This window comes from Anas acuta, chromosome Z (genome assembly GCF_963932015.1).
Source record: "Anas acuta chromosome Z, bAnaAcu1.1, whole genome shotgun sequence".
Classification (NCBI taxonomy): Eukaryota; Metazoa; Chordata; class Aves; order Anseriformes; family Anatidae; genus Anas; species Anas acuta.
In genome coordinates, this window is record NC_089017.1 from 56,286,634 (window position 1) to 56,311,295 (window position 24,662).

The following is a 24,662-nucleotide window of genomic DNA, read 5'->3' on the forward strand; positions in this document are numbered from 1 at the left end:
ACAGAAATCTCAGATTAGTATTCTTTGGAAAACTTGTCTGAGATGTCAATACTAAACTATGTTTGAGCAAAGTTGTTTCAACACTTTGAAAGTTACAAATATTTAAATTCAGAAGTTTCACACAAGCACATTCAAGTTTTTAAATGGACTTGAAGTTTATACTTATTAACTGTGCTCTATCAAATACGTACATAGAAGGGTAACTTCTACAATATTTCTTTTCAGAGACTTACTAATATGCAATTATACTTGGTCTATTGAGTACTGCAGAATTTGGTTCCATAGCTTCCTTAGATTTTACAAACATTCAACATTTTTTCTCTTCTTTCCAATGGCAATGATCTTGGAAAGAAGTTGGTTTTGTTTGTTTGTTTGTTTGTTTTACATTTTCATATTTACAGATGGAAGATCCCCCCCAATGATAATTATTTTCAAAATAATTAGTCAATATATGAAAAGCGATGAATACTTTCAAAGAGGTAGCCAATCTCTTTTAATTATCAGTGTATTCATCAGCACAAGCATGTCTGTGCTTCACTACAAGAATATTTCTCAATATATTATATGATTCATTTGTACCCAACTTACATTGAACTTGTCTGAGAGAGTCAAGTTTATCAAAATACAAAAGGGGACAAAAGGGAGAGAAAAGTAAACCCTTCCTGACAGTTGATGTGTGCAAGACTGTGCCTTAAATACAAGTGCTAGCAGAACACATAAAGGAGAAAGACAAAAGGAACAGTATCAGATCACCAGGACAGATTGGCATTCACACAAGTGCTCTAAAGAAACTGAAGGATATTGCTTTGTGACTAATTGCAAAATCTCTTCTTAACAAACCAAGTATCAGAGAACTGCAAAATGGCCATTATGACACTGCCTTTTTAAAAAGCTCACAAGGGAGATACAGAAGAGAAACTACACAACGGTAAGCCTGACTTCTGCTTTGAGGAAGTTGCTGGAAGCCATCACAATAAGTAAAACTGATGAGAGAATGGATAAATTATTTACACTGGGGAAAAATCAGCATGGTTATTGTGTGACTTCTCTTGACACATGAATCCATTGGCATTCATTGAAGGAATTAGCAACTGTTCATCAGAAAGGTCCTGCTGATTCAGTCTATCTTGACTCCCGAACTATATCACTATGTATCATACTTACCCTACAGTTGTAGTGCCTCTGTCTCAAAATGTATGGAGTAAAACTTGAAGATGTTCACAGATAATATCAAAGTTTTGGCACATCTTCCATAGTAGGACTGCTAGCTCAATTAGGATAGTTAATCCTGGAAAAAAAAAAATAAAAAAAATAAAAAAATATATATGTATAAATGACTGACAGGACATTTCATAGAAGAGAGGGTTAATGCAGAAGAGTTCCTTACTATCTCTCTGAACATGTGAACAGAGGGACTTATAAAACCAGCAGTATTATTGGTGGTAGTAGTATAAAACTACCATTCAGAACAAACAGAACAATGTATTCATCATACGCTGTGTAACTAAGCCACACTGCATTCTTAAATTTTTAGCAAGTATGGGTCACTGACTGATTCTAGATTCCTCTGAAAAAAATATCCTGATTGCATTGAGCAAACATTGCTTCACAGTATTTGTATGCAAAGGGAATTAATGAAGATTGCACTGACAACCTTCAGATTTCTAAATATTTAAGTGCTTAACTTTGCAAATAATCTTTTTAAAGTAGTCTCTACCATAAGCCTAATAGCTCTGCCACTCTGTGAGGTGGTACAGATTGACCCAGATATGATGGCAAAGGGCAGTACTGTGGTGCATGAGAAACATACATCTGTGTCCAACACTCCTGCAGCCTCCAAACACAGTTTTTGTCATCCGCAGAACTGATCCATTTGTAACTTTCATTATGCATGAAAGCTTCTGTCAGCTGAACTGCTGCTGGAATTTGAGTTGATCCAGCAGTACATGGGAGCCAGCACTGCCTCAGAACATCTACATTGTATTAGCACCTGTGAGTGTGGAAATATTATGAAGATAATTTTATGATCTACTTAACCAGCATGTCTGAACAGCTTTGTTTGTCAAGTAACCCGCTGATTAATAAGAAATAGTACTGTAGCTGCTTAGAATTATGTATTTATAGAATGATGACTAAAACTCTTCAAGTTTATCTTCTATAAAACACATGGAAGTGGGACATTAAAACTATACATTCTTTCTTTCTTAGTGGAGCTTAAATATTCTGTCTTCAGAGTATAAAAACATCTAATATTTTACTCTTAAAATAGGAGTAGGATGCATGGTCCTAGCAACATACTGGGAATTTTTAAGGTTATCATGGGTGCTTCTCATTGCCTGTCATGAGGACTTTCCCATAATGATGAAATCAGTAACAGAGATATCTACCATGTATCTCCAGCAAAAGACATCTCTTACTTTTCCTTAGGAAACTGCTGACTCAGCTGGTTTCTACTGCACAAGAATCATGATTAACGTGTGGTTCATTCCATAGGTGCTGGCATGATTATTTCATGGCCTAACATAAAACTGTGTTTTTCCCCTAACTTTTCCTAAATTCCTACCTTTTATCTATTCTTAAGTAAATGAAACAAGTAAATGAAGGAAGGTTTGCTGCTACACAGAACCAAGCTTTCCAGAAGCATCTCGATTTTCTGTATTTTTCTCAAAATTTGCCACTTATATCAGTCATGTGGCTACACTCATGGGGTTTTTAATTTAGGCAGTTTTCAAAGATTCTTACAGAATACTATGTGGAGTAAAAGACCATGTTGTCTTGAAATTTGCATTGAGCATTCAAATATTGCCACCACCAGTGAACTATGATGACAGACTTTTAGGAGGAAAGAAAACCTAGAGTAGAGAAGATAAGGACTGTAGCCATTTGACCTTGCTGCTACCAACACTCTAGTTTAAACAGAGCTATGCCTGACTTTCCCTGTGGCTTGTTTTGTCATTGTTGTTGTTTTTTCAGGAAAACAATGAAATGTCAGAATTTCTAAATTTACATCCTTTACATGAAATCATCTATTTGTGTTGGTGCTTACATAACTTGCTAAAATTTGTTTAAAAAAAATGTTTTTGCATTATTTGCTTTATTGTATTATACTTTATTATGTACTGATATATGAGACAAGATTTGTACATTTTCATTTAAGAATGTAAAAGCTAGACACATAATCTAAGTCAGTACCTCTAGATTCAATTTATAATCAGCGGGAGAAAACAGTTAACTCTAAAGGGTGAGTTATCTTAAGTATCTAAAGTAAGTTAGCTAAAGTTAGAGAGGAGGGTGTCTTTCTCAGGTGACAAGGACATGCGGAAACAGCCTCCAGTTGTGCCAGGCAAAGTTTTTATTGGTCATCAGGAAGAATTCCTTTATGCAGAGGGTGGTCAAGCTTTGGAAGGGGCTGCTCAGGAAGTGGTGGCATCCCCATCCCTGGGAAGTATTCAAGAAACATGTGGATGTGGCACCAAGGGACATGGTTTAGTGGTGAGATTCAGTACGTCAAGGTGATGTTTGGATTTGATCTTGATGTTTTTTTCCAAACTAGATGTTTCTACAGCTCTCTGTGACTCTATGAATTGCCTCAAGCACTATCTTCAATGTGACTTCAGATGCCTGAGATGAATCTTACAGTGTCCAAAGTCATGTCCTTTCCAAAAAGTACACTATATTTTTCTGCTATATTTACTCAAATTTCACAGAAATTAAGGTTAATATGGAATTAATATCGTATGTACTGGAGTACAAGCATGCTGAAATGAAACATGAAGACTTTCATATATATAATGTCGTATTCTGGAAAATACTGAAATGTACTGCTCCACTCCCCTTCTACAATCCTTACAGTTTGTAGCATTTTCACTCCTAGAAAATGTTGCAGATGTCATCAGTGTTTGTTTATTTATTCCAGATAACAACCAGTTGAGAAGAAAAGTATGAGTAAAGTTGCTTTCCTGATAAAGAATTTTCTCAAGTCATATCTGAGCATGAGAAAAACTTGGAGAAGACAATATAAATTTCACTCATTAGGAAAAATCCATAAAAATCTGTTTTTTAACAACTTTACTTCCATTGGGCCTAGGGCTCATTTTTAATCCATTCTATTCTTGCTGCTTGCGGTAATAAGTTACTCCTGTACTCAGAACAGTAGTGACAGATTTTAAGCTGACTATATCTTTTCTAGTTTTGGAAATTAGCACTTCAACAATATGAAAAATTCATATGCCTCTATTTTATGAGTTCGAGTTTTAGTATCTTTACTCTGCAAACTGTTTACCACTACTATTTGTTCTGTGCTGAAATATCAGCAAGCTGACAGCTGCCAGTCTTAATTCATAACACAATTTTTGTTAATATGCTTATAATACCTTAGGGTACAATGTGTAATTCTTTTCTTGGTCATGGGCAAGTTTTAGATGTAAAGATTCTAATTTCCTTCAATACTCTGTCACTTGTGTCCCAATTTTTGGTAGCTGTGTTAGTTTAGTTTTAACTAAAACTTTCCGAAAAATCTTCCTTTTCCCACCCGTTAAGATACTAGCTTCTTTGCTCTTTTCAGATCTTTTGAACAATCCAAGAGGGAAGTTTCTGATACTTGCATTCTAACTCTTGTCTCCTTACCTATTATAGTTGCCTACGCTTACTGTAAAGCAAGTACTATTTCAAAATCTTCTAGGCTTACAAACTTCAGTACGTCAGGCACATGAACCGAATTTGGACTTTAGGAGTTCTCTGCCCTTTCTATCTCTCAAGGTTAATAACAGTGTTAAGTATGCAAACATCTGACTTTCACAAAAAAAAAAAAAAAAATACACTTTTAGAAAGCTGAAGATTTGAAGATTTAGGGTGCAAGTCCAGACCTCTTCTGATGTCTGGACTTGAGCATGACTCAAAGTGACTCATTCTCTGGACTAAACTCAAAGCCATTTTTCATAAATATTCAAGACCCTCATCTTTCATATTCTTTCCCGCCTCACTTCTAGCACAGGAAACTTGGATATATTCCATGCAGCTATCACTTTCCTTCAAACTGACAGGATAAAATTAATGCTATGATACTAAAAATTATGTAGCTTTAAGAGGTAGGACGTCTCCATTGGTTCAGTGGTAGGACGTCTCTATTTTTAATCCTGTAACCCTGAGATGGGATTTCATTTCTGGCACTACTATGTAGAGGTTTTTTTTTGTTCCCTTTGGTTTCCTTTAAAAGTGTAAACCTAATTGTGAACCAGACAATCCACCAACAATTCTTAACATGCTTCATTGCTCCAGGTTCTCTGATCTCATTAACTGATGGACCGATATTTAACCAAATGATAAATTATATCCAAAAAACAGCCTTTACAGTTTTAAACACACCTTTAGGATTCTGGGGTTACAGAATATCCAAGTTTAGTACTATTTCTGCTGAAAATAATTCTTTTTTTTTCCCCCTTTGTTACACTTTGGAACACTAGGCATATAGTACTATGGGTTCTTGCTTTCACATTTCTTTTTGTTGACTGCAGCTACCTCTAGCTATGGCTGTATAGCAGAAGACTAAGTATGTTATGAGTGACATCTTAATACTGGACTATTAATTACTTTAACAAAACATAAAAAAGGGGAAGTTCTCTTTGTTAAGGTTCATTTGACTTCGCAATGGCAATCCTTGAATAAACAAGGATCAGTAAAACCACTGTCTAAATGGTTCTCTCTGAAGTTTTACTTATCGAAGGTCCTCAGGGTTGGACTTCATTCTGAAAGGTAAATATTGCATCAAGATGCAGTTTGAATCCAAAATGCTGTACACTAGCAATTGTGAGAAATTATTTTCTTTTCAGAGTGGTGAGAATGTCGTCCTGTTTAGTAATATAGTTAACATAAATGATAAATAATTTATTTTTCATGCATGTACTTCAGACATGCCAGTAGAAAGGCTGTTCACAACAATCTCTAGAAACAATCTTGGAAAAGCACTTCTGATAATATTCCACCCTATAATAAACATCTGAAGATACGGAGCAACAGATAGAGGACTTTTCTTGGTGTGTGCATTTCCCTTGGAACAGGCTATAACTTTTCGGAATGTTATTTCCAGTAAGACCATCTTGTTCATTTGTCAACCTACCGAATTAGCACCACTGTACTTTTCTGTCTTCCTGTTAGGTTTTTAGATCTTTCTGGGATGTCATCTTATGTTTGCTGAAAGTGACCTGCGTACGTGTGAAACAATGCAATGGAACACTAGAATGATCATCACAGGAAAGTGCTCTGAAAAACAAAACTATATATAGTAACAGCCCTCAGAAGGGTGACTGGCCAGCAGTATGAAAAGACAAGAAAGCAGATTATTTCAAAAGCTGTGTTAAGAAACATGATGTAGTTCATTACTCTTCTGTTACAGCAGTATATGAGTTACCCTTTTCAGTGGACTCCCTAGCAGGCACAAAGGCAAATCCTGTGTTTGCTTCTGGAAATGGTAGATGTAGCAGCACAGGGAGGAATGGGAGGGAGAGGAAAGGTCATCGCTAGGGCATAGCTGATTTCTAATAGCATATGCTTCCTTATGGAACAATTCAGAGCAGCTACAGACAGATCTCTTGAGAATCATCACTAGTTAATATTTTTCCCACTCTTCTTATTTCTTTATCCTGTATGCGGCAGGTTAGCTCCGCAGTTTCATACAGTGACTTGCTCTCCCTTTCATGAAGGCAGATGGTGTGTAAGGCAAAGTTTACTTCTTCACAAGCAGTACAGCAGGTGTTCAGCCACAGGGGCCAGGGAGGAGCTATAGCTGCAAAAGCACTGCAGCTGCTACTCGAAATGCCCTCAGCGTACCTCCAAGCTGGTCAGGTTCACGCTGCTAGGACAGATACTCTCCCTACATTTTTCCTGGAGAACAGGAAAATCAGGAGATTTTCCTGATTGCAGCATTTCTCCACAATAATCACAAGATGCAGCTAGCTCATAGTCAAGCGAACAAATGAAATATGTGCAACATATTCACCTGCAGGGCCTTAAGGAACCAAGGAATTGCAAACGGTATATGACCACTGCTGTTGCTTCATTTTCTTAAATGTGCTTTTGTTTAGCTTGTTTATGATTTTTTCTTCTTTATAATTTATTCAACAGAGACATTTTTTGAAATACTGAATAAGAAATTAAAAAGAATTGCTACCTCATACCTTCTGTTTTCAGTATTCTTGAGCGAGATGCAGTGTAAGTTAAATTTGATTTCAGCATTAGTTGCTTTCATTGTTACAACTCTCCACCTAACACACAAACTAAATTTATTTGAAGACAGACTCTCATCAACTGGATTCAAGAAATTTCAAAAGTCTATCTCCATATATAGAGAAGAGACATTTAACACTGTTTTTATTCAGACTGCCACACAGCTGAACATCCTTTGATTTATCCCAAACTCCTTAAAATACTAATGTATGTTGATTCTCATCCTTTAGGTTCTTGGCAATATGTTAGGGAAAGTAAAAGGGGCTGAATTTATAGAAAAATTTACCAAGAACTACCGTCCTTCAAAAAGCCATGAGCAGCGTGATACGTCATATGATTATGGAAAATATACAATTTAGAACTGCTAATATTAGTTTACTTATCTAATTTTCATTATATTGATCAAGCTCATATCAGCTTACATGTACATTTAGCTATTCACAGTTTTACGGCCCCTGAAACAGAGCAGGGATAATCAGGGATAATCAGCAGGGATTTCTGTCACAGCAATGACAGAAATGGCTAAAACTAAAAATTATATTCAAATGACAGGAAAATTTCATTACTAGAATAAGCAATACAAAAATATTAAAACTTAAAAATTAATCAGCTATTTATCAATACATACTAGATTTCCTAAGTCTCTGGTTGATGCTCAAAGACACTTTTAGTTTAATACTTGGTTGTGACAGACTCTGTGCAAGAGGAATGTGAAAGGGCTTGGAAAGGCAGTTCCTCTGAACCTAAATAAGTGGCAGAGCTTGTCCAGGCCCAAATGAGAACAGAAAGCTATAAAACATTCCAGATCAAATCTAAAAATGAAATGAAGAGGGATTAAAAAGAATTTGAAGAGTGTCTTGCAAAGGATGCTCAGACCTCAGGAAAAAGGTCATTCATTATACACATCAAAAGTGGCAATGAACAGGGTGAGACTGCCCAATGACAAAAGTATTAAAAAGGGGGTTCAGAGATGGCAATGCTAGCACAGATAAGCTCAAAGAGCCGTCTGTGTCAGGTAGGGGAACACCAGGCCCACACCTGCTTCATTTCGTGTTGGAAATGAGGAGACATTTCTCCTCAGAAAGAGTGGTCGGGCATTGGGACAGGTTGCCCAAGGAAGTGGTGGCATCAGTGCCCCTGGGGGTGTTCAAGGAAAGGTTGGACCTGGTGCTTGGGGACATGGTTTAGAGGGTGACGTTGGTGGTAGAGGAATGATTGGACCAGATGATCTTGAAGGTCTTTTCCAACCTTCATGTTCCTATGATTCTATGTTGCACTGATCAGAGGCTAGATCCTGAGCTGGAAAACGTCATGTGGAACATGTGGAACAAGGTAGATAAGGCTGCAATCTGCTAGGTCCTGCATTTTTGCCACCTAACCTTACCCATAAAAGTGGCCTAAAAGAAAGCTGGAGAGAAACTCTATCAGGGAGTGTAGCCACATAACCAGGAATAATGGCTTTGAACAAATGGAGGGGAGGTTTAGATCAGATGTGACATGGGGAAGAAATTCTTCACTCACAGCATAAAGTGCACATGGGAATTAACACTGAAGATACACCCTGCTTCCATTCTTTTCTGCAAAGAACAGAATGAAATTACCTAAAAAACAGTGATAAAAAATAAACCCAGGGCATGGGACGGGAGGTGCAGGGCAGTCTCTGTCACCGAGGGGCTGCTTTTCTCTCTGCCAAGCCAAATGGCCCAGGGAAGCCAGCCTCAGAAAAGGGGCCCTCATCCCCTCAACCCTCCTTCTTCTTCCACCTGAAGGCATCTTCCAGGCTACTCCTAACACAGCCACACAAATTTGGCCACGCATGGGCCGTTCCATCACAGAGGCTTGCTGCGGTCATGGTGTCCACCACTGCCCCGCCTTTGCCGCGGGCCCTATAAAAGCAGACCCCTGCGGCTGGCCCACCATTTGCTGAGCTTCCAGGCACTCTGACAGCCAGATTGTGTGGCAGGAAGAAGTGCAGGAGCAGCAAGGTGAGCGGCAGGCCTCCTCGGTGTGGGCGGACAGCGATGCAGTCCAAGGAAGCACCGAGCAGGAATGCACCTAGCGAGACAAAAGACACCAGTGCCCACGGGATCTCTGGCACCCAGCCCACAGACACGTACAAGCAGTACCATTGGCACCACAACAATGTGGGGAACAGGCCATCCCCTGAGATACCCAGCGACAGGGAGCCTGGGACTCCTGCGGCATGTCTTTGCTCTCTGCCATCAGAGAGCACCAACAGTGTCCAGGAGTGCCCAGCTGGCTCCCTCCTCCTCATCACACTGGTCCATCCCAAGCATTAGCTTGGAGCCACCACACACCATGGACATCCCACAGGCTTATCTGCAAGATGTCCTGGCAATAAACCACTCTGTTGCTGATTCTCAGGGGTTGTGTGAGTGCTTCTTTCCCATCTGGCAGCATCCCTTCTACACAGAGCCTCGAGGAAGAGCACAAGAGACGATCCAGTTTCCTTTGGGCTGTTGTGCTGGGGTGACGGGAGAAGACCCCGAAGGCCACCATGCACCTTTAACATTCGTGCAAATAGACTGAGGGGTGAAAATAGTAGTGTGTGAGCTATGATAGGTGGCTAATTTCTTATATGAGGAGTGAGTGTCTATAGCTGAGTAATTGGTAATGACAGATGTGAAGAAGGCTGAGGTACTCAACAACATCTTTGCCTCCACCTGCACTGGCAGACGGGCTCCCCAAGTCTTTCATTTCCCTCAACCCATAGTTGGAGGCTGGGGGAGCAAAGTCCCACACACTCTAAGTGAAGAGCAGGTTCGAGACCACCAGATGAATCTAAACAGGTACAGGTCTGTGGGACCCAATGACCCAGGGTCCTGAAGGAACTGGCTGTTGTTCGTCTCTCCTCTGGGTACTCTGCCTCTTACAACTTACCATTTTAGCAAGGAAGTTACCGTAGAGAGTACTAGTGAGCCTGCATAAAAGTAGCCTAACAGAAAGCTGAAAAGGGACTGTATCAGGGAGTGTATGAATGGAACCGGGAATAATGGCTTTGAACAAATAGAGGGGACATTTAGATAAGATGTGATGTGAGGAAGAAATTCTTCACTTGGCTTAGTGTAAGCACAGCTCTGCAACAATTCAGGCATCAGTGTGTTACCAACATCGTTCTCATCCTAAATCCAAAGCACAGCACCCTACCAGCTTCTAGGAGGAAAATTACCTCTATCCTAGCCAAAACCAGGACACCCCACAGCACAAGGTACGGAATACCCCTTTGGCCAGTTGGGGTCACCTGTCCTGCTTCTGCCCCCTCCCAGCTCCTGCTGCAGCCCCAGCCTCCTCGCTGGCAGGGCAGCGTGAGAAGCTGAACAGTCCTTTATTCAGCGTGAGCACTGCTCTGCAACAGTTAAAGCAAGTAGGAGACATTTCCTGTGAGGAAGAGCAGCCAGGCGCTGGGACGGGCTGCACAGGGAGGTGGCGGAGTCACCGTCCCTGGGGGTGCTCAAGGAGAGGCTGGACATGGTGCTTGGGGACACGGCGTAGGAGGTGACACTGGTGGCAGGCGGGTGGTTGGAGCAGACGACCTTGCAGATCTCTTCCAACCCTTAACGATTCGACCAGCGGGCACCGCCGCCACACCGACCGCCCGTTAACAGCCGCCCCCCGCGGCAGGGGACACCCCCTCCCACCGCCACCACCGCCACCGCCGCCACCGCCGCCACAGCCTCGGCGCATGCGCGCGGCCGCCACCGCCTCCTCCTCGGCGGCTGCGCGCTGCCTTCTCCCCCCAGACAAGATGGCGGCGGGGAGGTCCGCGCGGGGAGCCGAGTGAGGCGGGCGGCCGGCAGCCCCCCGCCGCCGAGCAGGGCAGCGGCCGCCCGGCCCCGCGCCCCGTATGCGCGGCCGCCGCCGCTCCCCTCCTCCCTCTCAGCCCCCTGCGGGGTCCCCGGCAGCGGTGGAGCGGTCGGCGGCGGAGCTGCGGGCGGGCGGGGAGAGCGAGGCGGGCGCAGGTGAGTGACCCGGGGCGGGCGGGCGCTGCCCGGCGGGGGGGGGGGGGAGCCCGGCGGGGCTGCCTCAGCCTCGGCCAAGGGTGTTCAGGAGCCCGGCGGCAGCCTGCGAGGCTCGGAGAGCGTCGGTGGAGCTCGAAACAGGTCGTCGGTGAGGGCTGCTGCTGCTCCTGTGCCTCCCGTCAGCGCGAGGAGTTGGGCGAGGGGCGGGTGTGCACAGGTGTGCCCGGCCGAGCATCGCCCTGCTGGGGTCCGGCCAGCCTGGGCTGCCCCTCGGAGCTGCGAGGGGATCCGTCCCTGAACGGACTCGAGGTTGGTGTGGATGTCAGCCTGGCCGTGTCGCCAAGGAGGAGTGGAGAGGTGAAGGGGCAGCTGTGCCGAGCGGTGTGGCTGGCGTGCCGGCTGCTGCCCCACCCCCTGTGGTAACCCCGAGCGCTGTGGTGGTGCCCTGTGGAGCTGGGAAGATGAGCATGTTGGTAAAGTTGTCGTAGGAACTTTCCAAAAAAAACTAAAAATCTCCATAAGCTGATTTCACATACTTCTACCAATTACAAAATGAACAAGAGGTCGTTTTCCTAAGCCCTAGTGAAGAAGCACAGGTTTGAGAGCTTTCCTTCAGGAGGTTGAAACCGAATTGATGTGACTGAAGTTTTCTTAAGAATATTGCAAAAGTCGAGTAAGATTTGGTCACTAGTTGAAAGGGAAAACAGCTTTTTTTCCTCTTCAGGTGCTGTGGTCTTTTAAACTGTGTTTGAAAAACAATGTGTGCTAAATGGTTTCATCCAGCCTTTAAGAAGGCTAACGTGCCTTCCGTGCTAAAGTGAGTGCCATGAGATCATTGTTATGCTTCAGCTTCAACTTCCTCAGTGTGTTTCTTTTCCTCTGGTTATGCTGAGGACTATTTATAGGAGAGCTCTGCCCTGCAAAAAGACCTTGCAGTCGCAAGTACTTGCTCTCCACTGAAGCATCAGGTTCCTAAACGAACATAACTGGATAACTTGGTAAAAGGTTTCCATACTAAATGGTATACTGAAAGAAACAACCCAAAACTGTGGTAATCCAAATGGTGATGTACTTGATGTTTTTTTCTTACTTCTGAATGTTACAATACCAAACACTATTGAGCATATGAATATGTATTAGGAAATGCAATGAAATGCATGGTCAAGTACATGAAGTTCAGATACCCAGGCATCTGTTAGACAAAATGTTTGTCAGGTAAACCAACATCACAGTTCCAGTTTCTTAGTAGTACCGAACAGTCATGCCATCAGCAATGCGCTTGTGCTACTGGGTGCACAAAGTTTCAGGTTCTTCATTTAGATCAGTATTGAAGTGAAATCAATAATTATTGGCCTCAACAAGCATTTTATTTTGCATTTACAGTACCATGTGAATGCTTTCAAAAATACATGTGCATTTGTGTGTGCATATATTTACTCTCGATGGAGACTTATAGATTTGTAGAACTTTCTTACATCTAGATGCCTTTGTTGGTAAGGGAGTTATGTCCTATTACCACGTTGAAAACTAAACAGAATAATAATAAATCAAAAATCTCCTCTTGATCACTGTAGGATTAAGTTTTAACAAACTTTATTTTGCCTGGACTCTGAAAATTCTTACTTTAAGTAAAAGCAAACTAGTTTGGACTGTGCTGTAGCAGTTAACTTTTCTTGTTTCAAGTAGTTCAGTAACAATAAATAGAATTATTCACATAGGTGTTACATTTGCTTTTTGAAATTTTGTATGGTTGCAAGTTGTGAAACATTCTCCACTGCATTGTGAACTTGGACAGTAGAAAGCAGCGTATCCTTTCTCTGTATCAAATTACAGTGTTTTCACAATATCATTTTAGTAACTTGTATGATAGTGACTGAATGAGCAGTGGGTAAGTTGACTGAAGTTAGGTAGCTAAACGACTTGGTGAGCAAAACGTACATTACTAACCTTTCATGTTCTTATGAGACTGCCAATAGTACTAATGTTAAAAGAAAAAAAAGTATCATAGGATTACTTTATGAGTTTAGCTCTCAATGAAATCTCAGGTTTAAGTTTAAAAATGCAGTGTGACTGAGTGAGTTTGCAAGGACTGTGCTGGGAAATGTACTCCTGTAGTGGTAAATGATTTTTTTAATGGATCTTCTAGTAATTTGCTGTTCAAATGTGTATTATTTTAATCATCCACTTATTTCCACTCTTAGCAAAGTAAAGGCTTTATACTCTAAGCTTTGACCCCCTGATTCCCATACCCACCTTCTAATGATCTGATATTTAATACTGTTGGGGTTTTGATCCTAATTAGCATGAATTACAACTACAGTTATGAGTTTGCTCAGAAAGCGTTAAAAGAACTTGTGATGTTGATTTCATAAGTAACTTGTACTCCTTGTACTCTATTGTACTCTTCTTAAATATTTCTTGTTGGGTGATAATCACTCGGTGGAAGGTTGCATTTTTACTACTAGGTATAGCTGAAGAACTCACTGAAGACAACAGAGGTCTATATTCAGTGGGGGTGCTGTTTTTCCCAAGAAGCTTATGGGAAGGGCAATCCGAATTCACTGCCGTAAATGAATAGGGTTCCGTGGGCATGTTCCTTTGTGTCTTTGTTATTGCTTTAGTATCAGTTATCACTAGTGCAAATGTGAACACTTGGAGACTGGAGGGGGTCTGTTTTGCCTTTATATTGTGGAGTTTCAGATAGTGAGAAGTAAAATTCAATAAACAAGATGTTTTTTGAATTAATACAATTGTGCTAGCATAGGTTGACTTCTTTATGGAAATGGCAAACTAAATAATTAAAATTTGAGCATGGATAGCATTTTGAGGCGTAGGGTTATTCCTCGGGTGTGCCTTTAAATCACAAATAAATATAATGTTAATCTTTCAAAGAAAACACCTTGCTTGGGTAGACCTCGTAACTCAGAATAAAAAGAACTTAGGCGTGTGTGAAATAGTGCAATAATATCTTTCTTGATACCGTGATTTATTTTTTTTAAGGTAGGAACTTTTTACTCTTGACGCAAAGCATCAGTCAAGGCTTAGTTCATGAGATTGTTTGTGTGAAAGTTGCACAGTTTTTCTGGAAATTGGATATCAGTAGAAAGCTTTTTCTTACAGAAGTTGTCACAGTTAATGCTGTCAGCGTTGATTGCTTTAAATAGATTCTGCGAGGTGCTGAGTATCCCAAAACTGAATTTGGCTGTTAACAGATTGGCCTTTCTGTGGTAACTGGCATGTGGGGAGAACTGGAAGGAAACTAGGACTTCTCATTGTTGTCTGACAAGAGTGCAAAGAAATCATGAAAGCATAAATTGTGTGAGTTGGCTCTCCCTTTATTAATGGAAAAAGGTTCTCAGGATCACATGAGCGTTTTCTCTTCTCTAAAACCCTTGCTATGGAGATCCTGTATTGCTGCTGTTCTTCCTCTTAAAGGGCTTCAGCTAAAAATCAGTTCAGAGGTATGCAATGCTCTTCTTACACACACGTATATAACGTTATTATTTAAGGTATATGAGTACGTCTAAAAATTCCAGGTTCCCATACGTAACACAGAAATTCAGTTACTTTATCTACAAATGCCTTCTCTCACTCATTGTATCTCTCACTTTAACCTAAATGAGTCATACATTGTTTTATGACTTGTTCACGCTTTGCAACTATTTCTTGGAATAAGATATTCAACTTTTTTGATATGTTATAAACTGAAATTCAGTTGATCAATGAGAATCATTGCCCTTCAGCCCCTTTGGCTTGTTTTGTTACAGGTTCTGCTGGAGTTTGCATTTGAATTGCAAACTTCCTGTTTCGGTAGTGGAATGACTTCTCAGGCATTTAAATCATTTTATTAGACAGAAAGCATGTCAGGATGGGACTTACAGCTGTCACTGCATACACTGAAATGGATTCCTTCTCCATGTTTTGTTTGCCTCAAGACATGTGATTCCATGTTGCAGAGGAGTATTTTTCCTAATTGATACCAGGGAATGTGGAAAAGGAAATTAGAGTATAAATAAAAATATGATGTGGACTGTCTGGGTAAGTGAACAAGAAATGAGGCTCAAACATGGTGGTGAAAATCAGATGTACTCTAATATTAAATGTGTCCATATAGCTTTAGTGGAAGTTACCCGTCAGGTTTGTCTTTGATTTACATTTTGTTTGACAAAAGTATCGTGAACCTGTGGTCACTGACTTTATACCTGGGTAAATACAGCAAAGAAATCTGAATCCAGGTTGGTGCCTTTATTATCCTTGGATAAATAGAGTAATCTTCAGAGTATAGGAACAGGTATTATCCCTGCAGTAAATGGGCAATCTTCGGTATGATAGGACAAAAAATGTTACTGCTTTGGAATTATTACCAGGAGGCTGCCCAATCCAAGGAGACTTAAGCAGCGTGGTTTTATGTTGTAATTATTTCCTAGAAGTAGAGGGGTATTAATGAAAACAAGGAAATACATACAGCGCGTAGCCAGCAGAGACTTCTGTTGTTGTGAAGTGTTTCTCGTTTGGGGTTTTTACAACTAACCGTTTTCCATAAGCAGTCTTTGTAATAAACCTGTGGCCTTCTCTATTAGAATAGCTGATGGAGTGCTCTTCTCTGTAATTCAGCGACTGTAATGACGGTTGTCCTGCACGCTGTAGGTAGCTGTTACGGCACTGTGGGTGTGAAGTTCTTGCTTAGTGTCTTATCTTGCAGCTGATCTCTGTCCTCAGAAGGGATTTGCCAAGCTTGTGCAGTTTGATGTGAGTAATGTTACTTATGCCAGTTGTGCATGTGTGTGGAGGAAAATATAACAAGAGCTGTTGCTGGTAAAAGCAGTTATGTTGTAGCTAAGAGGATCCGAGGAGTGTGTCGGCAAAGTCACACTGAAAAACCGAGCTGGGTGTACAGCTATACCTGTGTTTCAAGGCTTGTGTTTGGCTTAGTCTCCGCAGACCAAATGGCACAGTTTAACAGCAGATGCTGCTGCTCCTTATAAGAGGACTACAGAATGAAATGGCTGTTTTCACAGTGCTTGGGCTTTGTGTTAGGGAATAGGATAACCCCTTTTCATTGGAAGTCCTAGTGTACAGCTAACATTCACGTACGTTTGAGGGTGTGTGAGGCACGTCTTGGGAAATAAATTGACCATGTTGGTACCTGCTTAGTGGCATTGGAATTTAGTTGTGTAAGAACCAGTCGTGTTACTCGTTATCCTAAGAGACACTTTAATGATCAAGGCTAGTAATAGTGCGATGCAATGACCGCTTCTGTTTTCATTTGAATGGTAATGGGAGCATGGAAAAATTCACTTATCAATAATTTAAACATTAAATGTGTTTCTGTATTTAAAAAAATCTGGAGTCAAAAATGCCCAATTTCTTTCATATAATAATGCAATTCATTCCTCATTGGCTTGAGCCATCTGTGAAGAGGTTGTTAGAAAGCAGAATAGCTTTGTTCAACCTCCAGAGGAGTTACTTGGACCTTCTGCCAAGAGTTGCCTCCATTACTTTGTGCATGTACTTTGGGATAGTGTAAGGCTCATTGGACTGGGGAACATGGCTTAGCTTTTGAAGGTGGAGCAAAATAGTTTGATCAAACAAGTTCAGATACTTGCTAAGTTGCTTTACGTGTCTGTAGTATCTCAATGAAAACACTGGGCTCCTCATCTGTTCTTCGTGATGGTAGTGTTGGCATTATAGATTTAAGATCAGATGTGAGACTTGCAGAGAACTTCCACTTTGCCTCAAGTTGCAGACGTCTTCGTGTCTATTTATCTTGGTTTGTGCTAATCAGATTAAATATCTTTTTGTTTTTTTTAAGTTAGTTGTTTTCAAAAGACCATGCTAATATCAGATGCATTTGGAAAACATAGTTGAAAACACTTTTTCTAGTTGCGAAGTCTTCTGGCACTTATATTGGTGTTTACCGTTCAGTAAAGATTAAATAAATGCAGCTTAGTTAAATTGTAGAATTGTAGAATCTTGTTCTGAAGACCAGCAGTTTAGCAGGCTTTCATTTGTGAAGTTTTTGTGCAACTAAATGCTGGATTCTGGTTTACAAAGCTCTGAAGTGTTGTCAGAAGGCTACTTAATGCTTTGCAGAGGCCTAAGGAAGTGGATGACCTTCAAAATATCCTTGCCTGCATAGTTAAAAAAATCTTCACACCAGATGCCAGATCATCTACAGTAGATTTTGTAGTACTATGTTGCAATCTATTTTTTTGAAAATGCTGGTGATTCTATCTTTTTGCTATTCAATGAAAGCTTCAACTACATAGGAAGGTACTTCATTTTCATAAGAAAGAGAAATCAACATCCATTCTGAAAGAAGTTCATATTCTATCAGTTCTGCTGTAGTCCTCTTCCAGCTTAACGCTTGCCTCGGGAAGGAGTTCTCTCTACCTCGTGTTCAGAAGTTCAAGCAGAAAATTCCCATTTATGATGTGCGAAGCGTATAAATCATAAAGGGTGAAGTAGGTGTGATCTTCATGTATTGTAGTACTTTTGAACCAGAACTTTCTGATGTTCTTTTTTATTTTTAGAATTTAGCTTTGTTTTTTACTTCAGGGGGGAGGGGGACGGATGGGACAGGTTTAGGTATCTGAATTAGACACTCCACAAAGGAAACACTGTGCATGCCTTGAATAACTCCAGGATTTCTGGAGTTAAATACCTGCCTTGTCTCACTGAGTTTGTTTGCAGCTTCTTATTTTCTGCTCAGAAAGATCTGTATTCAAGATCTCTTTCTAAGCTGTTTCCCACAGAACTCCCAAACGAAGGACTCGTGTGAAGTCTTCTTGATTAGGCTATATTAGTCATTAGAGGCTTGGATGGGGAATGAGTTAAATTGTTGGCTGTCAGCAAGTGCTGTATATGGGAATCTAGACCACCAATAACAACAGGAAAAAGAGTGCTGATGATGTTAGAAATTGTTTATTTAAAATTGGCATCAGTAGCCTCCTTGTCAGCAGTTCTGGAGTAGAAGCTCTTTGTGCCAGTAACCTTGACAGTACAACTGCCACCTGCCATTGCTGAAAAGACAGCGTCAGTAGGCAGTGCTGAGACTCACGACAGTCCGAGGCTAGCAGAATCTACTTCTTGGCTGTGTTCCTCCCACGTTGTTGCTTTTTAATGCGAAGCTAAACTGATTTTTTTTTTCGTTACACAATATAACAAAGTTTGTTTACACACTTTTAAATCAACACTGAAGTCAAGCACAACTCTGAATACTTCCAGTTCCCATATAGATTTAAAAGAAACAAACAAACTCTTGTTAGCAGCCTTCATCATTCCCCCTATTTCAGCAGAATTACTGTTGGGATTTTGTTTCCTAGTATCCAAATCATTCAACTACAAGCCTTTCATTGTCTAAGACTCTAATTCTAGCCCAATGTATTAAAGTGGTAACTCAAACTTACATGAAATTACTGTTTTCATGAGTGCAAGAGAAAAACATGGTTCCTGCCCTTCACCCTAACATCTGTCTACATTTTGGATTTTGCTATTGTTATTTGCGAGGAAAACCACAGGTTTAACTTAAAAAAACAAGCTTATGTTATTGGCCACTGTGACATTTTTCTCCTTTGATTCTGAATATAGTTTGCTTATTGTTATGTATGTTCATGACTTCATGTTCCATATACTGAACATGACTGAGGGTAGAAGTGCCAAAATAGGTAAAGGTACTGAATTCACATGTTTAAGACTCTAAATGTTCAGAATGAGCTCCAGAAACTTTGGAGATCTGGATTCAGCTTGAAATCAGTGAAACAATTCTAATTCATTACGTGTTGTTTTTTTTTCCTCACTTGAATGTTATTCTGATTATAATTGTATCTAGGCCACCAGGGAACACAGAATATGCCTGAGTACTAGCTCTTACATGAATGCAGTTAATATATTTCTGTCTTGCTTAAAGTATCCTTCAAAGTTTAACATGTACACTGTAAATCTGTGTCCTTGCTTTCAGTTAGACTCAGTCCACTGTTGTGTTAATGTATGCAAGTGCAATCCGGTAGCCAGAATATTATGAGAGTTCTTGTTAGTTAATATAAGACTAATAGGATGTTTGAACTGGCATGGAATTAGGTCTCTGACAAAAGGTTTAGATGCCAGTCTAAGTGATGGCTTGCTAATTAAATGTCTAAATGTCTTTGTTAAGACCTTGAGAACTAGACTTGATTCATAAAGCTTTTTCCAAAAAATGTTTCAAGTGCTAGAAGCTGAAAAGAGTGAATTGAATGGAAAAAGAGACCTTGTCTTTCTCTAAAACCAGTGGATTTGTGTATTGCTTTATTTGCATGAAAAAGTAGTTTTCTGTACATGACCGTCTTTATACTGTTCCAAGTCTCTCTCTCAATTTTACTTGTAAGCAGGATGTCCAGATCTCTTCTTCACAAGTGAAATTGTGCCTTCAATGATACAAAGGTAGTGAAGAGTCCGTGTGACAGTCTAGTGTGCATGCAGCAAGGAAGACAAGAAACAGCTGTAACAACAAAGACTGGTTGTAATTTGCTATAATGATTACTTTTAAGATATTCGGATATTTTAGAATGCTGTATCTAACTTCTGTAGGTAATAATTTAAGAGCATCTGCCTTCAATGTGCTGGTTTGCATTTTCTTTCTGTCAATGTATTAATTCTTACCTTTAAAGTCAACTGCTCCGAGTGTAGATAGCATAGGAATATACAAGTTTGTTCTTTGCTTGGTGAGGATTCTGTTCCTTGAAAACTTTCTGACTTGCAAGTGTTGGAGATCTTTGCAAAGGCAAGGAATTGTCCGCCTAGGCAGTTTGCCTACAAATCTACTTTTTGAAGGAGAATTGTCTTAGTTCATTCAACTCGCATTCTTTACCAGTTGTGTAATAAGTTTAAACATGGATGGATGGTGCTTTCTGTCATTCTTGCTGCTGCACTCCGTTTCTCAAGTTATTATGTAATTATCTTGCAGGAATCTCTAGAAGCCCTTTAAACATCAGAGTTGCTCTGTGATGGGCAGACATCACATCCATAAAGACAGGACTCCTTTCTGAAGCAACAACGCTGCTCCCAGCCTTTGATGTGGAATGTTACTGTGCATGTAATCTGGGAAATAAGGTTTTCATGAAGCTCACTACTAGCATTTGCTAACATTTACTCTTTGAGAGATGAAAGGCAAGAAATGGTAAATAAAAACATCAGGAGAGCATCCGCCAGGTGTAGACTACAAGGCCGATGTGCTGGTAGCTCAGTTGCCTTTTAGTGAAGCCGTACGGCACAGCCTTTCATCAAAGTGCTTGGACCTGATGGATCTGATCATGCTGTGCTGCATGATGGAAGCCTGGGTGTAACCTTCCAGGTAGAGGGTGCGTGCCCGGGCACGGCAACAGTTTGGGTCAGGTCATTCAGCCAGGTGACTCTAATCACATACCTGTTTGCTCATGAGATGCGTGAGTACCACAGAACGAACGCTGCATTGAGCTCTTGTTATATGATGTGTTTGCTCACAACATAAGGCAAAAAGCTCAGGAAAGTGGAAAAAGTAGGAAGTAAAACTGAGGAGCGTTTCATACGTAGTCTTAGATGAGGACATTTCGATTTCTGCCAGTTGAGTTACTGGAGAAGGGCTTTGGTTTTGTGTTCATGTGACAGAAGGGATTTTGCCAATGACATGGGATCTCTCCTACTGTTTCATCCGTGTCAGAACAAATAACATCTACTGTGAAGACTTCTTTGCTTTACCACCTGTGATAGTTAACTCGTGAAATTAACCCCACACTGTGGGAATTCCCTACATTGTGGCAAATGCTTAAAATACATGGGATCTGAATTTAACTTGATTGGGAGGCACTAAGTTTGCCTGCATAACTACTTTATTTGGAATTTGTGTGTAGAAACAGTGTCTCCTGTTTGCCAGAGTTTGGTTAGGATTACTCAGTACCAGGTGAATTTAAACTTAATTGATTTGACTTTTAACATTAAAGCAATATAAATTATTTCTAGTAAGGGATTCAGTCTTAGATCAAATATTTAGAACAGCCATTAAAGAGTAATGGATCAACAAAAAAACAAATATATCCTGCGGAGAAAGTTCTGAATGTCGAATGTTGTTTTTTTTTTCTCTGAATCTCAGCTACTTGTGTTTGGTGTTCTAGCTGACATGCCTCAGGGATCTTTGAAAATACTTCCTTTCCTCAGTGAAAGTTGAAGTATTGGGGGTATATGGTAGGGTAGGGGGAAAAAAAAAAGGAAAGTGTTCTTCAGTACAGTTACCAATACAGAAAGCTTTTCTAAACATGGTTGTGATGGTTTAAAATTTTCCCTTCCCGTGTCTCCGGGGACTTGGAATATGAAATAGAAAATGTAGCTCTAGTCAGAAGGATGGTTTTCCTGTAGCCCGAGGCTTTTGAGAGAGTTGCAATATTATACACCTTAAATGCCCAGTGGTATCATGGGGTTCTAATATTTAACACATGCATCTTAGGTTTTTCAGTTGAGTAGCTGGTGGCCTTGGCTCCAAGCTGGAGAAGGGAAGCTGGCATTCAAATGTGCACTCAATCTAGATCAAGGAATTTAAAAACACTCCGGGTTTAAAGGACAGGCTTAAAAGGGCATTTTCTTCTGTATTATTCCACTGGCGCTTTGTCCTGGACATGGTTGTCAGCCCTTTTCTTCTTCAGTTGCTTTCTCCCAGTACTTTTCTGAAGCAACTTTGTTAGTGGTAAATGTTTAGTAGTGACTGTCTCGAATGCTGTCTCTGTTACTTTGAAGTTGCATGTTGGTTTCCAAGACGAAGAATGAGCCAAAGAAAAGCTAGCTTTGCCCAAGTCCTAACAGTGCAGGTCACTGAGCACTATTGCTGCATGTATAAATCTTGCTGCTGGAAGCAGCTTGCCTTGTGATGTAACAAATAGTTGTTTTGCATTTTTGTCAAGTGAACAGGTAGATTAATTTAAGAAAATAACCACGCTGGATACTGGGCAGATTAGTCAATGTCTGAATTGACAGACCTTGGGCAGACTTGAGTCGCCCGTCCCAACTTGAATTTTTGTTCCTTACTTACTGTTCAGCAAGCTGACCCTTTTTTATCAGGTGAAAATGTCTAAAATATTACAGACTCCTCAAATTTTACAAAACAACCCTGCCCCCCCAAAAAAAAACAGAAGTCTGATTTTCAACCTCACTACTGCTACAGAAGTAACGTTTTGAAGAATTCTGAAAGAAAAAGAGAACAACTCCTAGCATCCCCTTCCATACACATCAACACCATAAAGCCCCGTATTTTGAAGTGTCTGTGGATTTTAACTTTAAAACAAAAACAAAAAAACACTGAACTGTGTGCCAAGAGAATAAAAAAAATGTTTAGTATGCCACCAATACACTTGAAGGTTTCTTTTGCAGACAATTTCCAAAGGGAGTGAAACCCAGATTATCCAAGGAAGCAATATTATGGAGTAAATAAGCTGAAGAGAGCAAGAACACTTCCAAAACAAAAGCTAACCCAAAAATGTGATGTGAATCATTGCACTTGATGATCAGTATGTCCATGAGCAGGAGAACTGTGTGCTGGCCCAGAGTCTCGTGGTGCTTTGTGCTACCTGGAAGCACCAGACCCTTCTGCAGGAGTGCTGCCTCCTGCAGAGCCTCCACATTAACAGAAGTCAGCTAATGGTGAAGCATGGTCTGCATTGGTCCTGAGGAAAAAGAGGGCTTTCTTTCCTGACTTTAACAATCTAAATCTTTGAAGGGTAAGAATTGATTGTAATTGCTGCAACACATTGAGGGTGTGGACGTTGCAAGGAATTACATTCTTGAAGGATCAAATAAATTGTGAACTTCCATGCATTTAAGCCCAGAATGGATCCCTGTGCTGTCTGGTGTGACCCCCCTATACAAAAGCTGCAGAATATTTAAAAATGGTATTTCTTAAATACCTAGTCTCACCTTGTGGGCTCAGCTCCTGCTGAGCTTTGTGATTTGATTAACCAGACAGACATTAGGAAATTCAGTTCCAGTTTGTCTGATTTCCAGCTGCTGGATCTCTTTACATTTGTGACAAACTTAGAAATATTTTCAATGTATAGTGATAAAAAACAACCTACTTTTCGCTAAATCAATTAACTTGCACCCATTTAACCATGCAGCATAAATCTTACTTAGCAAACTGAGCCATTTTGTGTTCCTTTTTTGAGCTCTTTGGTACTTTATGTACGGAAATGTGCATTTTTGATCTTTTAAAGGAAAATATGTATCCTTAGATTTCTTGTGAACAAGTTATTATGTAAAGGACAGGTTTTAGATTGATTTTTACATGGTTGTCATCTTCTAAGAGCATCTGAGTTTCAGGCTCTAATTTAAGGGTTTAGAAGGCTATAATCGAGAGAACTCACAGCTATGACCGAGCAAGATCTTTGTGTTGTTTCTAGACCTTGTCACAGCATTCTCTTAATGCAGTGGGTATTAAAGAATTTCCTATAGTTGGCCTTAGTAAGAGGTGATAGCTGGAACTCTTTTCTCTTGGCAGACATGGAGAACAGTGATAGTTAACATACCTCTTCATAAAGGTCTTTGCTTACAAGGTTCCACATAAATTGACCTTTTCTCTTTTTCAATATCCTGGACATCGCACATGTTGATGGCTTTCAGCTTAATAGATTTTTAACTGATTTATTACTACTAAAATGTCAGAATGCTTACAAGGAATCAACTCTTGCATTAAGAACATCTGGTTCAAACCAAACAAAGGGAAGGCTGAAAAGAAGATTGTGAAGAAAAAGGTAAATATTCAAACAGTGATAGAGCTTCCATTTGTCAGAGTGGTGTGAAGTTCTGGGATGTTTGCAGGTTCCCTACAGAGCTCACATAATCACGTAGCGTTATGTCTTTTAGCACTGACCTCTTGTCAACCTCAATATACCAAGGAACTGAATCTGATCATCTGTTTGCATATGCACTCATCCATTTGTTACGTACACATTTGAAAACTAATTTGCGGCTGATGCTAAATATCAAAAATAAGTAAAACATTGCTTTGGCATGCAATTCAGGCCACTGTAGATGTTCTAGGTATGTTTCTTCTACTGGGTCTTGCTTGGAATCAGTCTCTGAGCAGCTGGCGGCTGTGCAGCACAGAACAAAAGCATAAACCAGCTATCAGCTGTGCTGCAGCTAAGGACAAAAAAATGCTAAGATGAAATGCTTCCCTTACAAGAGATTATTCTAGTGAAGACTGGACAGATCCAGAGCCTGCCACTCCCTGGGAAAGACTGGAAAATATAAAATTATTGATCTTCCTGTAGATATTTGATCTTTTTCTACTCTAGAGCCCAGATTGGAAGAGAGGAGAAATGAACAAAATCTTCTGCAAAGGGCTTTTTACTATGAAACCTCTTTCCCAGAGAAGCTCAGAGGTACACTAGACGTGGGCTCTTCTGTGGAAGATGTTCAGCCTCTGGTACAGTGAACAGATGACTGAAACTGAATTAAAGATGC

General features: G+C 40.4%; 1 protein-coding gene across 3 annotated transcripts in view; it reads left to right on the forward strand.

The window, feature by feature from the left end:
* Nucleotides 1–10,963: 10,963 nt before the first annotated feature.
* The window catches only part of APC (APC regulator of WNT signaling pathway), an 88,065-nt gene continuing 74,366 nt past the window's right edge, over nucleotides 10,964–24,662 (forward strand). For all 3 annotated transcript variants that reach the window (XM_068667860.1, XM_068667863.1, XM_068667864.1), the window contains exon 1: nucleotides 10,964–11,201. The gene's annotated coding sequence lies outside the window, so the exon portion shown is untranslated. The remainder of the gene's footprint in view (nucleotides 11,202–24,662) is intronic.